Source organism: Lactuca virosa, chromosome 7 (assembly GCF_052849685.1).
Source record: "Lactuca virosa cultivar CGN04683 chromosome 7, Lactuca_virosa_CGN04683_v6, whole genome shotgun sequence".
Taxonomy (NCBI): Eukaryota; Viridiplantae; Streptophyta; class Magnoliopsida; order Asterales; family Asteraceae; genus Lactuca; species Lactuca virosa.
The window spans coordinates 28002295-28021370 of NC_136432.1; the positions used below are offsets into that span (position 1 = coordinate 28002295).

The 19076-nt window shown below is 35.0% G+C and overlaps 2 long non-coding RNA genes across 2 annotated transcripts; both read right to left on the reverse strand.

Annotated features, from left to right (window-relative positions):
• Window positions 1-9029: 9029 nt before the first annotated feature.
• Window positions 9030-10090, reverse strand: LOC145125707 (uncharacterized). Its single transcript, XR_013716129.1, has 2 exons — window positions 9609-10090; window positions 9030-9446 (listed from the first exon to the last, which is right to left on the reverse strand). It is a non-coding gene; the product is annotated as an uncharacterized LOC145125707 (long non-coding RNA).
• A 6959-nt stretch (window positions 10091-17049) lies between these two features.
• Window positions 17050-18056, reverse strand: LOC145125633 (uncharacterized). The gene is made up of 2 exons (XR_013716084.1): window positions 17563-18056; window positions 17050-17451 (listed from the first exon to the last, which is right to left on the reverse strand). It is a non-coding gene; the product is annotated as an uncharacterized LOC145125633 (long non-coding RNA).
• Between the last annotated feature and the right edge of the window lie 1020 nt (window positions 18057-19076).

The following is a 19076-nucleotide window of genomic DNA, read 5'->3' on the forward strand; positions in this document are numbered from 1 at the left end:
TAAGTTCTTTGTCAAACAAATCGGAAATCGGGAAACAAACTGCTGGACAATAAGTAATACATTGTTCCATGTATTTGTCCGGCTGATATCATGAGAGCAGAGGATTATGTGATCACTTATCTAAAATGGCGCTTCATAGTTCAACAGAATTTTCGAGAGCTACGATTGTCGGTTGGTTCCTGAAGCTATATAGGCAAATACAGTTATCAGACTTATCCAAGTGGGAGACTGTTGGATAAGGTGTCTAAGTCCATAACTTATTTGGTATATACTTGACCCGACCCGGCATAGTCCATTTGGGTTGCACTTCACCCGAACTATTTATATGGATAACATTATGAGAAGAGTATATTTGCGGCCTACTAATATATTATAAGTTATAATATATTAATATGAAATTGTATTATTTAAGTAGTATTGATCTTAAATTAATTATGAATTAATTTAGTGATCATAAGGTGACTAATTAAATAATGGGCTATTGTACTTATATAGTGTGGGCTAACACTCATAAGGAAATGGGCTAAGCTTGAATGGGAGTCCATGGTTGATCCATGGAGCTTTTAACCCATGGATCCTTGGAATAGGAAAAGACATGGGTTATTAGGGTTTGCATGGTTCATAACCCAATCATCTACACTATATAAAGAGGCTTATGGTGCTTGAAAAGACACTATGTGTGTGTGCATAAGGTGTGGCCGATTTCTAGAGTATTAGAGTGCTCTCTCATAAGTTTTCCAAGTTTGTGGTGATTTGTGATTTCCATTTGAGGCATTCACATTATTGGTGCTTGGCTCTCAAACTCCCAAGGAATCAACTCACTAACAAAGGTATGTAATTCTTCTGGTATATTTTATGTTTAAAAGTACCACATGTATGCTAGATAGGTTATGAACCTTGGAAAATTATTTAGCATGTATTTTAGACAAACATAGATCCAAGGTTTCTAGGGTTGCATGAACACCTTAGGAGTGTTAGTTTGTTCAAAACCCAACAAATACATGGTTAGTGACAAATCCAAACTCATATGGACTGAACTTGTTTAATCTTAATTTCTTGCCACCTGGCAGTACAAGGGCCTACCATTGCTTCCAAGTAGTTATGTAAACAACTGAGAACTCATAGAACTCACATATATAGTCAACTTTAACTAGAATGGGCACAAAAACGAGAATATGTCAACACGATAGGTCACAAACCTCAAGTCGTGTGCTAGTGTTTAACAATTGGTTTATTCTTGATTAGTTCTTGAAACTTGTCAAGATCTTTAAGACTCCTACTAACCTCTTGACATATATGATTCACTTTGTCAAGGAACATTACTTGACAAACCAATATTCAAGAGTTAGTGTGGATTCTAATCAAGATAAACACTTCACACAATTGGCCTTAGTTGGTCTTTGTTTTATCCAAAACATCACAACTTACCAATTTCAAAGGTACAAGAGTAGAAAGCTTTTACTCTACATTTGATAAGTGTTTTAAACCTTTCTTAAGATCATGTCACTCAAGGTTACAATCTCGGAGTATCACTCTAAGACTTGTTTTGGAACGATGTATGACTTATCTTCTTGATTTAACCATTTCAAACAATTCACGATTCCTCTTCTTAGCCATACAAATACACTAAGATATCCTTAGAGGATAAACTGTGATATGGTTTTTCCATAAACATTAAGATGATAATAAAACATGATACTAAAGTACTCTCCCATCTTTTCAGATTGGAGAAACTTTTATCTTTCTGCCTAATTTGATTCTTCCCATTCGTTTTGCCATACATTGAACCTTTTCCAATGTTTCAGAATTATACTTAAACTTGTAAGCATAACCATGTTTTCTAAACATTAGTAAATCATGACGAATGGTCTTATCGATCTTTATGGTGGATCTTGACCAGCGCACACCCTGTGTACCCGATCCCCTAGTCCTTCACTTGACTCACATATACATGTGAACACGGAATTAGTCTTAATTTACCAAAGATGAAAATTCTCATTCATCATACAATACAACTTGCATGATTCCAAGTTTCTGTCCAATTGAAACTTGGGTGATGAGAATCTTTCCTTATTTGGTAAATACTTGACACTGCCACAAACGAAAGAATCAAATTCATATTGCTAACATAGAAACATACAAACATCAATTTTCACAAATGTCATTGCAAGGAGATATAATAAAATAAAACAAAATTTTATTTATTTATAAAATGCGGAAAAAACTTTTCCTTACAATGCAATTACAAATGAAAACTATGTTATTACATATTTCCTAGCAATCTATCATAAATCCTAAGCAGCAGCTCAAAAATCCGATCTTCGAACCATGCGATTGAAATCCATCTTCACGATCAGATTCAGCATACTCTTTCTTTAAGCTTCCTTCCCTTTGCATGATCCTACAAAACATCAAAATGCAACCTTGTCACATCACGTATTAAGAATCAACAATTAGGAACTTAATAGAGTCAGATAGTAGACTTACCTAAAGCAGAGTCAAACTTTTCGATTCTACATTTTCTCAGATCTTTCAGGTAGTCAGGGCAGCTTCGCAACCAATGCCCCTTCTTTTGGCAATAGAAGCATATAGACTCTTTGGGAATGGTACACGGGACAATCTCAGACTTAGCCTTTCTCTTTCCCTTGGAAAGAGAAATCTTTTATGGACTTCCAATGTTTCCATTGTCAATGTCCATGGAAGTTTGGATAGTAGATCTTCCCATCAAATTTGCTTTTCCAGTGCGCCACATCATTGCTGATTCAGCAGCAACAAGCAAATAGTTAAGACCAATAAGGGTCATGTCGTGGTCTATCACATAGTAGTCCTTAATGAACTCACTATATGACTCAGGAAGTGATTGAAGAACCCAGTCAATAGCCAACTTCCTCGAGACTTCGACACCGAATACTCTCCGCCTGTCATTATGTGACTTCATCTCCAAGACGTGAGTACACACATGCCTTCCATCTTCATGTTTCATTGCAAGTAGGGCTTGAGTGACCTTGAACTTTTAAAGTCTTTGAACTTGTGGGTTAGGGAGAATTATTGGAGGAGGTGGAGGAAGTGAAGTATGACTTCCACGATCCAACCGCGGGACATCATCTTCAAGAGGAAAGCTTGTTCTAAAGGATTTGGGAAGACCATAGTTCTCTGAACTAGACATCTACAATGGGAGAAATTCAAGTTAGTTGATTTAAGTCCTTAATTTAACACCAAAATGAAATATTAAGGCTAGGACCCAACACAATATTTTCCAATTGGGAAGAGGGATGCCGTAATCCAAACTGCAAAATATTTGAAGGTAGGTAAATGACGATTTACCAATTTCCATCACAAAAAACGAAAAAGAATTTTAGGTTTTAAGTGAATTGAAATTCCTAGATCCTTTGAGATTCATTGAAACTTTCAATGGCATGTTTAAATCTCGATTGTGCCCTTCAAGTTTGTGACTGGGATGCCGAGGATCACAAACAAGGTGTGAATAACCATGCAAATTAGCTTGGTACACCCAATGTTACAACCACCTAATCAATGTGCCGGTTAACCATACACACTCCATTGATCTATGATTAACATCAAGCTACCCTTTGCCACGCACTGTCAGTCCAGATTAGTGTGCTGGTTAACCACACATGCTCCACTAACGGCTTAACAAGGTACAAAGTGTAATTTCATGGGTTAGCACCATATTCACATTTTCCTAAAGTAACTAAGATTGGGAATTTATAAGTGTTTAGTTACTTTATATTTATCATTATAATTTTAATGAAGGGAGAATTAGAGTCCTATCTTACCCGTTCGCCTAACGACCATCCACCAGTCAATGAAGCGGTGGGTGAGAGTGGACACCCATTAAACCGTCATTTTATAGGCAGTAACCTTATATCCTCCCTTATAGACCTGCTTCGTGAATGAGGCCTACTAACGGTAAGACTGACTTTGCTCTTATACATATATATATATATATATATATATATATATATATATATATATATATATATATATATATATATATATATATATATTAAACCTATAATATTATAATGGTATAAGGGTTGAATTTTAAACTTTTAAAATTCTAGGGTTTGGAACTAAATGTTTCAAAGGTTAGACTTTTACGTTTACAAATTCCAAAACTTGAGGGCAAGTTTTGAACTTTTCAAAAGCTTTTAAAATCCATAACATATGAGTTTAATATGGGCTTTAATGAAAAGACTCTTGAAAATCCATAACTTAAGGACAAGTTATTGAGTTCATAAAACCATTTATGGGAAAAAGACTCTTCAAGTTCATAACCTATGATTTTAATGATCTCTTTAAAAGAAAAACTTTTCATTTTCCATAACTTGAGGACAAGTTATGGAATTCATCAAAATCATTTAGATCAAAAAATTCTAACAAGAAAAACAAAAATTTGTCTATGATCAAAATTAAACTCATAAGAACAAGACAATTCATATCAAACAAATTTCATGTAACTAGCCTAACCATATAAACTAATACAAAACATGAAACTTTGACAATTATCTTATAAATTGGATAAGCATGATCATTACCACATCAAAAACAAGTTTATAAGTTCAAAAACAGCTTAGGGGAATGATCCTAGTACAATTCTAGCCAAAAACCTCGAAAATCTGCATTCTGGAGCACCAACTCGTCGAGTGTATAAACCAACTCGGCGAGTTGGATGAATTTGTGCTTGGACTCGGCGAGTCCACTGTCCACAATAGCAGAAAATCGATTTTTAAAGCATTTTCAAGCAAGTAGCATCAAGTATAATTGAAAACAACCCTTGCTTTGATACTACTGATGGGTTTTGAGCATTCTAACACTCCTAAGGTGTACATGCAACCCTAAATACCTTGGATCTATGTTTTCTCTATTATACATGCAATACTTGAACATTCCACGATATTACCCTAACTAGCATACAAACTTTGATACTTGGGTAATAAAACAACTTAGAAAACATACCTTTTGTTGTAGTTGGAAGCCTTGGACCTTTAAGAACTTAGTACCCCAAGTGTTGCACCTCAAATGGAATCACACAACACCACCAACAATTGGAATAACTTGAGAGAAGAACACTTGCTTCACAAATCGGCTAGCCCTCACTTCTTAAGTGCCAATTTCATGAACTTTGAGGCTTCTTATATGGTGTGCACATTAGGGTTACACCATGTAACTCATGACTTTCCACATTCCTCATGATCCATGGGTTTTAAACTCCATGGAGTATCCATGGGTCATCACATGGGTTTAGCCCAACATGAAGAACTATGGATCATAAGCCCACTATATAAGAATGAATGATTTACCAAATCAATCCCCATTTATTTAATTAGTCTCTCTTGATCACAAAATTAATTCCAAACTAATTCTTGATCAATACTAATTAAATAATATGATTTCATATTAATATATTAGAACTTATACTATATTAATAAATCATAAATATCCTCTTCTCACAAAATTCTATCCAAATTGTTCTGATGCCATGCAACCCAAATGGACCATGCTACTCTCGGGTCAAGTACATACCAATAATAGTTATGGGCTTAGACACCTAATCCAACACCACTTACATAGGACGTAACTCCAAACTTCCTTTTCTTCCCATAAAGTTCTTAATACACCGACTTAATACGTCCAAATGCAGATCCAAGGTCCAATTGTCATTAGGAGTCATAAAGGTCCCATCTTTATGACCTTGCATGCTCAATAAGTGCTTAATCCATAAAAACCCAATGTCTTAATGCCCTAAGACTCTCTATAACATGTATGGGACAAAACCAACCCTTGGGACTCCATTTTCATGACTTAAGACCCCTCCTATGTTCTGAAAGGACATCTTAATGGTCAAGAACATACCATGCTCAAGATCTAACATTTTAGGACCAAAAAGCATCATTAAAACATCCAAATGTAGATCTATATGATAAAGGGGTAAAGTTGCAAGATTTATACCTTAAAAAGTTTGCAAATGATGTAGAAACCCCTGATCCAAAGTGCTTCACTCTTCCTAGATGAGCTTGGCTTCCTTCCTTCTTCTTCTAAGCACAAAACACACACTCTTAGGCTTGGAATAGCTTCTCAAGGTGAACTAGGGTTACAAAACGTATCAAGAGGGATGAAGGTTGATGAGGTGAGGGGAAATGAGGCCATAAAGGGTGTTTAAATACGAGCTACACCCTAAAAATTAGGGTCTCCAAATCTGGCAAGTACGCCCAGCGTAGAACATTTACGCCTAGCGTACTAGGGGGCGCCCGAGTACACTCTGCGTACATGCGTACACATGGCGTACTTCCCTAAGGTGTATTTATGAAAATGCCACTAGGGCCCTTTTTGCACTCTTTCTTGAACATAAGGACCAAAATGCAACATAAATAACTTATATTGTTAAAATTATAATTATTTCATCATCGGGATGTTACAATTCTCCCCCACTTGACTTAGACTTCGTCCTCGAAGTCTGCTGCAACGAATCATTAGGATAAAGATCCTTCCCTTATCCCTTGGCATCCCAGACAGAAAGAATCGTTGTCTTTGACGATTTACCTTATCCCTTCGTACGTGGGTGATATCCACGATCAGGCATCGGGCTAGTACGCCAAGCATACCACTTAGTACGCCCTGTGTACTAGCTAAAGGACCAAAACGAAAGGTTTTTCAATAAAGGGGTTACAAGTGAAACTTACCAAATTCTAGTGTTACAATTCACGTGGGTAGTTTCTTAGAAGCTTAACAACTTTCAAGCGATCCCACTGGTGTGCAACGTGCCTAACGATTATTAACCTATAATATTATTACTTATTAATCATTATGACAATCTGGTAATGAAAGCTAGATCTTTAACTAATCCCAACGAATAACGATAGTTCTATCAAATAAGGATTAGCCATGCAGGACAGTTGGGAGGCATGATCATTTCGGTATATAGCTTTTCTGAAATCCAACAACCAAGCCAACATGACCATTCTAGACACATCTCCCGTAAGTTGATCAATTAGTATTATATTTGGAATTACTGATAAATCTTATTTATAAGTTCATAATAACGACTATGAATATAAATATAAATTACAGTGAAAGAAATATGAGTGTAGCTTAACTTACAGAGAGTTTCTACTGAAAACCAGGAGATTGGATTGGCAGAACTTCGACCCGAAGGCTTCTCCTAATTGAACCTAGATGCCTAGAGCTTTGCTAAGCTAAAATTACTCAGAAATCCCAAGAAAAGACTTCATAATTGAGTATAAAGAATTGATAGAGTTTGAGAATGGAGTGAGGAGTGAATGAGCTGAAAGCAGAATTTATAGGGCTAATTTCGAAATGCGTGCTACTCACCAACCATGAGTGCGCCGCGCACCAGCATGGTCGGCACTCCTCCCTCTCATACGTTGACATGTGGTGGTTGTTTACTGGTGCTACGTGGCAAAAAGGGTTAGGTGCAACTGAATCTTCAAAAATTCATATCTCGCTCTTACGAGCTCCGATTTCGATGTTCTTTATATCCATGCGTAAGTATTTTCGAGTACTACAACTTTGATTTAGACTCTGTCGGCTAATTTTTGCTCTATTTTGAATTTAACAGTCCGTGAAGATTATATTGTTAACGACTGTGTGAAATTCATAACTTATTTATATGGACTCTATTCTCGACTATCTTTATATCAACAGGTTCATATTCACGATATCTTCAACTCTCCGTTATATTGTTTTGGCGAACAATCAACCGATTTGAATTTCGATTTATGTGCCTGCACTACTGCGATGAAACTTTGAAAAATCATAACTTCCTCATACGAAGTCAGATTTGGACATTATCTATATGCACGCTCTTGGTTTTTGTAACGATTGGTAAAAATTGGTGAGTATTTGGCGGTCAAACCACTGCAAAACGCTATGTATTAAGGGCCAATTGTGTGTAATTATATTCTTATAATGTATATTAAATATATTCTATTCATAATTTATTTTAGAACATCTCAAAACATCTATCGTTGAAGATCAAATCGAAAATCGCCAAAAATTTAATTTATTGGAGATGTTAAAAATAAAATTTTGTATTAAGTTTATTTGAGAGTTATGGATAAAAAATTTGAATAAATTACGTTCTTCTGATCTAGTGGATATAAAGAACGTCCAAAACGGAGATCCTACGAGAAAATTACGCTACTTTAAAGTTATAAAAATCAATAGTAGCTGACCTTTTGAAACGAACCGTGCACTATTTTGTTTGGAATAACTACGAGTTTCGTAAACTACTTTTGAACATGTTTTTGAATTCAGATTATAGTATATTACTTTATTATATTTTATAATATTTTTAATCTCGATCAAAATCAGATTTGTAAAATCTATTGACACCGAAACAATTAATCAGGAAACTTTAAAACATTTTTTTATCTCGAAGTATAACCAGTTTCGTGAAATCTATCAAATTTAACCATTTAAACGTGGAATCCATAAACGCAACTTCATGACGTCCCGTATAGCAGAATTTAATTCTGTTTAAGCTTTTAAACTCGCCACATCCAACCCAACCAATAAACACATATGAAATATTTTAAAAAATCGAGTTTATAATTAATGAAATTAGACAACCGAATATAATGACATTATTATAGAATGTTGCATATGCATAAGTATACATTAAACCCCCAAAAATATATATACATCACAAAAATATATATTATATACTTTTATATATGATTAAAATACTCAAATACTTGTATGATATGTATTTTGCTAAATAACCAAATACATGAATGATATATGTTTTAAATACTCAATTACGTATAACCAATAAACACATATGAAATATTTTAAAAAATCGAGTTTATAATTAATGAAATTAGACAACGGAATATAATGACATTATTATAGAATGTTGCATATGCATAAGTATACATTAAACCCCCAAAAATATATATACATCACAAAAATATATATTATATACTTTTATATATGATTAAAATACTCAAATACTTGTATGATATGTATTTTGCTAAATAACCAAATACATGAATGATATATGTTTTAAATACTCAATTACGTATACATGTGGGTATATCCCTCATAAAAATCGACAATATTTGTTGTGTACTTCAATCACTCCCTCTAACACATTCCATCTCTCTATACATATCTCTCACAAATATTATATCTCCCAAAACAATGGAAAATGTATGAAATCCACTAAGATATTGCAAGAGTAGTCTCCAAATTCTATATTTCATCACATTCTACCAGAAGTCTCCCAAAAATCTGCTTGAGATCATGAAGCTATAGATAGAAATCGTTCCTATCTTCCCCCTTCGCTTGTCGATTCCCAGATGTAAAACACCCCTTGATCAACCATTGCAGCCACCTCCTTCGATTGCTTCCAAGAACAACCAAGAGGCCATTAGCCCGTTTCTTCTTCAAGTTTCCTTTTCCTGCCAAACAAACAAACCCAAACATCATTTCCCTATATCGATTTCTTTCAAAAGCAAACCCAAACATCCAATTTCCAATGATTTCAATAAAAAAAAAAAAAAAAAAAAAAAAAAGGAAGAAGAAGATCAGGGGAGTTGCCGAAGCAGCCCCCGTCCACGTACCTTTCAACCACCGAGAGCAAAAGCCACCGAAGTGGGTGTTTCCCCGGAGAAAACACGGGAGGCGACAGCCCCCTCTGATCCCTCAACCTCCTTTCCTACCACGACGACGCTGCTGCCCTACCCCATCCCGTTCTTCCCTTCGGCCCGTAGAACCCAGGAGACCACATCGGTTTGCGAATCCGATCGACGAAACCCTTTCTGGCCTCCTTTCTTTCGCAAACCCGTTAGCCACACCGAACCCTCGCACCACCGACCTTTTCGCACCTCACCACTGGAGATGCCTCCCCCTTCGACCTTACTGCTGTTCCCCTGGGTCCTTCTCGCCACCGATGACGGACAGGAACTCGCAGTGGAATCTCCGGTCTCGACGGATCCCCTCTTCCCTCCTCGCGAACTTTGAGCCACCACCGGACCCATTCGAGCATGCTCCCATTCGCGTCGTTTACTATCCCCCGATCAGATGAAGAAGACGCCTGTATCCCCTTTTTGTACACTTGGTGATTTTGACAAAACAAGCCGCTGCACTTATGGTCTTTACATTAAAACTGGTCTTTTGACATAAACCTTTTCAAAGCAGGCCCAAAGTGATTTAAACATTTTAAAAACGGCCCTCTTGGATATAATTTATTACAAATTTAGTCCCCTGGTGTTAAATAAATTACAAAACAACCTTTTCTTTTAAATATAAAATAATTGAAAACAAGTACACCTTTACTTTAAAACATTACAAATAAACCCGAAAACATTTGAAAGTCCAAGAATGGTTACTTTGCGGTTATTCACGAAAAGCTTCACCAAAACGAACCGGGATCGAGATCACGCATCGAATGTGAGTTTCTACGACCCCTCTTTTACTGCTTTAATAATTGGGGGAGAATACATGCATGTCTATTAAAGTTTTGATGATTGTCATGTTTTATACACATAATAGCATCATACTTTATTATTGGTCAAAAACTTATTAAATAACAATATAAAATGTGATAAATCATTAATAAACTATACAAGTTAAAGTAGATTGCTGAAAGATAATATGCTCATAGTTCTTCGTGATTATTAAGATGTACATTAAGATATTATGTAATCAAAAATATTTTGTTTACATATTTATCGCGTAAAAGGAAAATATATTGACATACGTGGTGGAAAAACTAAGCTTATGAAAATACATACTTATTGGTTAAAATTATCAAATTTGACTTTATTGTAAAATATTGTGTTAAAATGAATGTAAATTTTATTAATATATTTTTATATTAATTAAAAAAATATAACTAGTTTTTACTAAATTATGAATGTTCGTCGCATAAAAATAACGTGATCAACTTCATGATTTAAGAATCGTAAAATTATGAAAAATCACATCGTATCAATAATGTAACTTATTGGTGCTATGGAAATTGTTGGTTTTCACATTGGTTGAAACCTAGAAAATATTATCAGTACAACCGTTATGTTGTCCAAATTCCGTCACGACAGATGATAAAATCTGGAAATATATTAATTCTTACGAATCCTAAATACCATAAGACTTCAATCAATAATTAATCCTAAACATCAAAGAATTATAGGTGTTCGATAAACATACAATGGAGAGTTTAGAACTAGGATTCGTAGACAGATTGTTAGGATCCACCATACCCACGGGGCGTCCTATATGAGTTACGTTTGTTCTAAAAGCTTTATGAGTTAGGATAATTTCCTAAGCTGCATGGGCTACATTTTGTAATCACACTAAGACCGTACTTCTTAGCAAAAAGTCCTCTGTGTCATAACCGTTAATTCGTATGGAATGAGGAACGTCGAGAATAAGTTCATGATCACATACTTATACGGGTTGACATCCCGCCACCGGTTGCTAGCTACAACCATCGGCTGACGAGTCGAGTTTGTTCGTTGGCGTTTCCTTCACTAATTTTTTTTCATCACGTCGTCAAATATGTGGTGTGGGATTTCAACACAACGTTCCAGTGTTGGTGCATAGGCGTTCATCACAGTTCGGTTATGACCTCATTTTAGACCCCGAATGTACTGTTGTTACCATATAGGATTGAAATAGGATAGTATATGGAGATTTTGTCCACTCATACTAGTTCAAAGAGACAGTATGTAGTGGGATAGCTTGTGACTCAAAACGATAAGTGTCAATACCAGAAATTAAGTCATATAATACTTATTTAATATCAAGACACGACTAAATGAGGTTAATTAACTTACAGTTAATAAGCTATTTATATACATCCTTTGTTTTTACTCGAAAACACAATATTTATGTGGGAAGAGTTTGCACTACTGGTTAAATGTCAGTTTCCAAATTAAGTAAGATAATACTTAATTAATACCACGACATGAATTTACCAAGTTTTTAAATTCAAAACTTATGAGTTTTACATATAAACTATATGAATGATTGTACAAGGTTTCAAGGGTAAATTTAGTTATTTTATATTTTCACAAAGAGTGATATGACTCTATTTTATATAAATTGGTATTCAACATCCGTATATAAAAAACATTTTGGTCATGAGAACCGTAAAATTTGTTATAAGCTTGATTTACCTAGATATTCAACAATGGCGTATTTTTAGATTTGAGCAAACGATATTTTTAAATAAGTACAATTATACTTTTAAAACTCATTTATTTTTATACTTTTGATTGAAAGACACATATTTATAAAAGTTGTTTAACCAGAGAATTGTTACAAAAACACTTTTGATTATAAAAGTACCTTGTGTCAAAACCTGTAGAACTCACCAACAATTTTTGTTGACGTATCTTATTGCATGTATTCTCAGGTTATTTAACAAGTTGGAAGGAATTGCATAGAAGACTTTCCATTATTTTAGTATACCATTGTAAACACCAATCAGTTTGGTGTGTGTAGTGATTTAGCAATAGTCATTGTCAATGTAATTTCTATTTCGGTAATAATAGAAGATTATATTTGTACTGTTCAGTGTATGTTCAATAACTGTGACTACTGATTTACGTTTCCGCGGACGGCCGTGGGTATGACAGATTGGTATCAGAGCTATTGGCTATAGCGAACTAGTACCTTCTTAGTAAAAAACACGACTATAGCCTAGGGCTTACTCTCATAGGTTAAGTATATTCCTTAACCCAGAAATATAGAATTACATATATATATATATATATATATATATATATATATATATATATATATATATATATATAAATTTGAACCCTCGAATGCTAATACAATGCAAGGTTTTAGGTCAAACACCTTTGCTAAGTTGATTATATGTGGGCCGAACCACAACTAGACGTAGACTGATCATCTATGTTTTATTATGGTTAGAACGATGCACAATCGAGCTTGGATTAGGTTGTTGGTAGACTAAAACTCTTGAAATCTAGAATACTTAAAGAAAATCACAGTTCGAAACGCTTAAGAACTTTCAAATATTTTAGTGAACACTTTACGAATACTTGGCAAGTATTTACCCTAAATGCTCATAAAACTGTAAGTATCATAAACGTAAACCATGTCTGCAGTTTATTTCAGTTTACTAATTACTCAACGATAATATTTTACAGATACTTCCGTTAGACATCTCATGAATACCTTGCAAAAAATATGCCCATTCGTGAATCATTTCGAATTCGGCCTTGGTATCCAATCAGTTCATTTCATTTTGTTGTGAACCGAACGACTTATGTTTGAACCATCCAAGTTTAAAAGAAGGCCACCTACACTTTTAAGGACACAACCTTTACCGTGTAGAACTACCATGCATATATAGTGCGCATCGACTCCGCTTATGCCACGACTTGAGAATAACTGAAGAAGATACTCATGGAAGCGAGATGCAAAAATTTGAACAAGTACTAGTTAAAGAAAAGCTTGTTATGAAGTTGGTGAAACTGCCCAAGACTGAAGAACGCATAGGTGAGAACTCGAGTCAGAGCAATAGTGATCGGAACAATGAATGGAATCCAGGAACCATCTGTAGTAACTGGTGCGTTTATCATTAACCATTTGTATACTGAGGTATATGTAATACGGATGTGGATCGAAATATCCGTGAACCCTAAACTTAAACCTATTCTAAGCCATGAAACCTAGTAGATTAGATAAAACCAGTAAAATAGAGACAATAAGTGAGCTGTCGGAAGTCTACTTACTAAATTTTAATAAATTTCATCGTAACACTTACCGAATCATGGTTATCAAGTCAACCTCGTGCGTATGTCACCGAATGGCCAATATCGTTGTATATATGGTACGGGTTTGTTTGTATCACGTCAAGTCGTTATACAACCCCCCTTTAAATGATAAAGAAACCATGAACGATCAATCTTTTCTTATAGACTTTATACCAATTCCGCGCGGAAGCTTCGACATTATCATAGGTATGAATCGACTACCTCCCATTTGTGTTTTGATCTGTACTACAATAAATTTGTACGACTAATACTACCTAATAGAAAACCATGGTCATTTATGATGACAATTCAGAGAAAAACCTAAAGTTTCCTTCCTACCCTAAAAATAAAACGATGAACTGTTGTGAACTTCTCGACACACCATGATTTAAGCAACCTTGTGAAGGATTTAATCAAATGTGAAGGATTTGATAAAATGTGAAGGATTTGATCAAATATGGAAGTATAAGTGAAGACTTTTTCCCAAGAAATGAACGCTGGAATTTTAACAACAAAAGAATTTATGTTGGCTACTATCAGTGATCCATCAGGAACTTTTCTATGGTAGCCCAACCATCAACTATGTTAACACCAAAAGGAAACAAAGTCCAACTGGAAAGATAAGTAAGAGATTATATTCCAGAAGTTGGAAGAACTATGGTGTAACGCACCAATCCTACATTTATGAAAGAATAGAAAGTTGGGTCGTATACGACTGACATGTATATAAAGGATTGAGGTGAAAATGGATGAATTGAGGAAGGGTTTTGCCGATGCTTTTGGTTGAATGACATAAATGAGAAATTCGTGGTCATGATAACATGTGAGATTCGTTAACATGGTAATGAGATTGACATTGTAGAAAATGTATTAAGCCGAAAAGAACGTACCAAAACATGTTGAGTATGAAATTTTATTTATGAATATCCATTCACAGCCTACGACTCCAATTCGAGAAGATTTACTCGGGACCCTGATAGAGAAAAGCTTCGTGAGAGAAGCTCTGTGAAAATTAGATAAATAGGTCAAGCTCAGGGATAATGGGACACGATACTTTATGAAACAAATCTGTACCCCTAAGTATAGTGAACACGTGAGCATAGTTTTAGACAAAACTCACAGATAAAAGTGCCCCATCCATCCAGGCTCTGGCTACATGTACTTTGATTTGAAAGAAATGAAGTAATGAACATGCATGAAAGCGGAGATTACCATTGGAATGGATAAATAACAAAATTATACCAAATGTAGAATGTCAAAAGCACTCAAGACTAGGGTAATGATAAAGAAATACCCAAGTAAAAGTGGGAACCGACGTCAATGGACCTCATACCAAAGCTATCCAAAGAAATCTTTAGACTGCAAGAGGCGCCAATCTCTATCATCTATCGTTTAGATGGTGAATTCATGTAGTAATTTTAACAACCATCGAAATTCTTGAGTACGCGCTTAGGCATAAGCATATCAATACATCCCTAATGGCCAGGACGAATAAACCATCTCGACATGAGTAATATGCTCTGAACCTGTATGACAAACTTTGGATATTACATGAAATGCTCATTTTCGTTAATTGAGTTTTCTACAACGATAGTTATCACACCAACATCAAATTCACACCGTTTTAGGCGTTATACGGATGAAAGCGTCAATACTCGACATGTTGAACAACGTTTGGAGTTACGAAACTGAGCAAAGAACATGAATATGATATGCTGTATTTGGATCCATGAATCACTTACGGGATCACCGAAAAAATTGTGTGACCGGGGAAGGATTTTAGACTGGTCATGAATCATAAGAGAGTTATGTGAACAGAAGAAGTAAGTATTTCAAATTATAAGTCGAAGACTATATATATTTAAAATGCCTTCTCTTTTGGAGGAATGATTCGGCTTAGAGAACGAGTAAAGTTAAACATGCAGCCTAAAGGAGCTTAGAAATTATTAATAGAACTTGGTCCTGATATTCATATCAAGTTATCTCATGGACTAAACGGCATGCACGACGCTCTTTCATACGCCAAATCTCAATGAGTATACTAGGAAACCGCACTAGTGGTTCATATCTGGGAAAGTACATCACCGTAGTATTGTATTCAAGATTCAATTATCTTTAAAATATTTGATTCCGTCTTATTCCATACTCCCTATTTAGTTGTGACTTGTGGTAAAGTCATATATTGGATCAGTTATCTAATCTAGTTACGCGACTTAAATCGACTTTAGATAGATCATGTATGGATCAAGAGAAGTGAAATCACCACCAATTGTTATATAATATTTTATCTACACGTGAATTTCGGGACGAAATTACTTTCAACGGGAGGATAACGTAACAATTGGTAAAAACCGGTGAGTGTTCGACGGTCAAACCACCGTGAAACGCTATTTATTAAGGACCAATTGTATGTAATTATATGCTTATAATCTATATTAAATATATTATATTCATAATTTCTTTTAGAACATCTCAAAACATCTATCAGTGAAGATCAAATCGAAAATCGTCAAAAATTTAATTTATTGATGACGTTAAATATAAATTTTTGCATTAAGTTTATTTGAGAGTTATGGATAAATTTTTTTAATAAATTACGTTCTCCTAATTTCGTGGATATAAATAACGTCCAAAACGGAGATCGTACGAGAAAGTTACTCTACTTTAAAGTTACAAAAATTAGTAGTTATCTGATTTCTTGAAACGAACCGTGTATTATTTCGTTTGGAATAGCTACGAGTCTCGTAAACTACTTTTGAACATGTTTTTCAATTCAGATTATAGTATATTACTTTATTATATTTTATAATATTATAATATTTTTAATGTCGATCAAAATCAGATTTGTAAAATCTATTGACTCCGAAACAATTAACCGCGAAACTTTAAAACATTTTTTTATCCTGAAGTCCCGTATAGCGGAATTTAGTTCCGTTTGTTTGAGCTTTTAAACTCGCCACATCCGACCCAACCAATAGACACGTATGAAATATATTAAGAAATCGAGTTTGTAATTAATAAAATTAGACAACGGAATATAATCACATTATTACAGAATGTTTGCATATGCATAATTATACATTAAACCCTGAAAAATATATATACATCACAAAAATATATTATGTATGATTAAAATACCCAATTACTTGTATGATATGTATTTTGCTAAATAACCAAATCCATGAATGATATATGTTTTAAATACTCAATTACTTATACATGTGGGTATATCCCATATAAAAATCTACAATATTTGTTGTGTACTTGCAAAATCCTACAAAGATCACAAGTATTATATTCAATAACTCCCTCTCACACGTTCTATCTCTCTACACATATCTCTCACAAATATTATATATATCCCAAAACAATGGCACATGTATGAAGTTCACTAAGATATTGCAAGAGTACTCTCCAAATTCTATATTTGATCATATTGTACCAGAAGTCTCCCAAAAATCTGCTTGAGATCATGAAGTTATAGATAGAAATAGTTCGATCTTCCCCCTTTACCTGTCCATTCCCAGATGTAAAACACCCCCTTGATCAACCTTGCAGCCACCTCCTTCGATTGCTGCCAAGAACAACCAAGAGGGCAGTAGCCCGTTTCTTCTTCGTGTTTCCTTTTCCTTCCAAACAATCAAACCCAAACATCCTTTCCCTAGATCGATTTCTGTCAAAATAAAACCAAACATCCAATTTCCAATGATTTCTATCAAAAAAAGAAGAAGAAATAGGAAGAAGAAGATCAGGGGAGCTGCAGGAGCAGCCCCCGTCCACGTACCTTTCAACCACCGAGAGCAAGACCCACCGAAGTGGGTGTTTCCCCGAAGCTAACACGGGAGGCGACCGTCCCCTCTGATCCCTCGACCCCCTTACCTACCGCTACGACGCTGCTGCCCTACTCCATCCCGTTCTTCCATTCGGCCCGTCGAACCCAGGAGACCACATCGGTTTGCGAATCCGATCGACGAAACCCTTTCTGGCCTCCTTCCTTTCGCAAACCCCTTATCCACACCGAACCCTCACACCTCCCCCCCCTTTTCGCACCTCACCATCGGAGATGCCTCCCCCTTCGACCTCACTGCTGTTTGCCTGGGTCCTCCTCGCTACCGATGACGGACAGGAGCTCGCAGTGGAATCGCCGGTCTCGCCAGATCCCCTTTTCCCGCCTCGCGAACTTTGAGCCACCGCCGGACCCATTCGAGCCTGCTCCCATTCGCGTCATTTCCCATCCCCCAGATCAGATGAAGAAGGCGCCTGTATCCCCTTTTTGTACACTTGGTGATTTTGACAGAACAAGCCCCTGCACTTATGGTCTTTAAATTAAAACTGGTCTTTTGACATAAACGTTTTCAAAGCAGGCCCCAAGTGATTTAAACAATTTAAAAACGGCCCTCTTGGATATAATTTATTACAAATTTAGTCCCCTGGTGTTAAATAAATTACAAAACAACCTTTTCTTTTAAATATAAAATAACTGAAAATAAGTACCTTTACTTTAAAACATTAGAAATAAACCCGAAAAAGTTTGAAAGTCCAAAAATGGTTACTTTGCGGTTATTCACGAAAAGCTTCTCCAAAACGAACTGGGATCGAGATCACGCATCGAATGTGAGTTTCTACGACCCCTCTTTTACTGCTTTAATATTTGGGGGAGAATACATGCGTGTCTATTAAAGTTTTGATGATTGTCGTGTTTTATACACATAATAGTATCATACTTTATTATTGTTCAAAAACTTATTAAATAGCAATCTAAAATGTGATAAATCATTAATAAACTATACAAGTTAAAGTAGATTGCTGAAAGATAATATGCTCATAGTTTGTCGTGATTATTAAGATGTACATTAAGATATTATGTAATCAAAAATATTATTCTGCATATTTGTCGCGTAAAAGGAAAATACATTGACATACGTGGTGGAGAAACTAAGCTTATGAAAATACATACTTATTGGTTAAAATTATCAAATTTAACTTTATTGTAAAAGATTGTGTAAAAATGAATGTAAATTTTATTAATATATTTTTATATTAATTATACAAATATAACTAGTTTGTACTTAATTATGAATGTTCTTCGCATAAAATAATGTGATCAACTTCATGATTTAAGAATTGTAAAATTATGATGTAACGCCGTAAATTTTCAAAATAATTTTTCATTTCAAAACATACTTTCAACCACATGAAAACCACAAAATCATAATAAATCTCTGTATCATCGCAAAAACATGTCCCAAGATCTCATACAAATAAATCCTCTCTCGTGTGTACGAATCATGCCGGCGC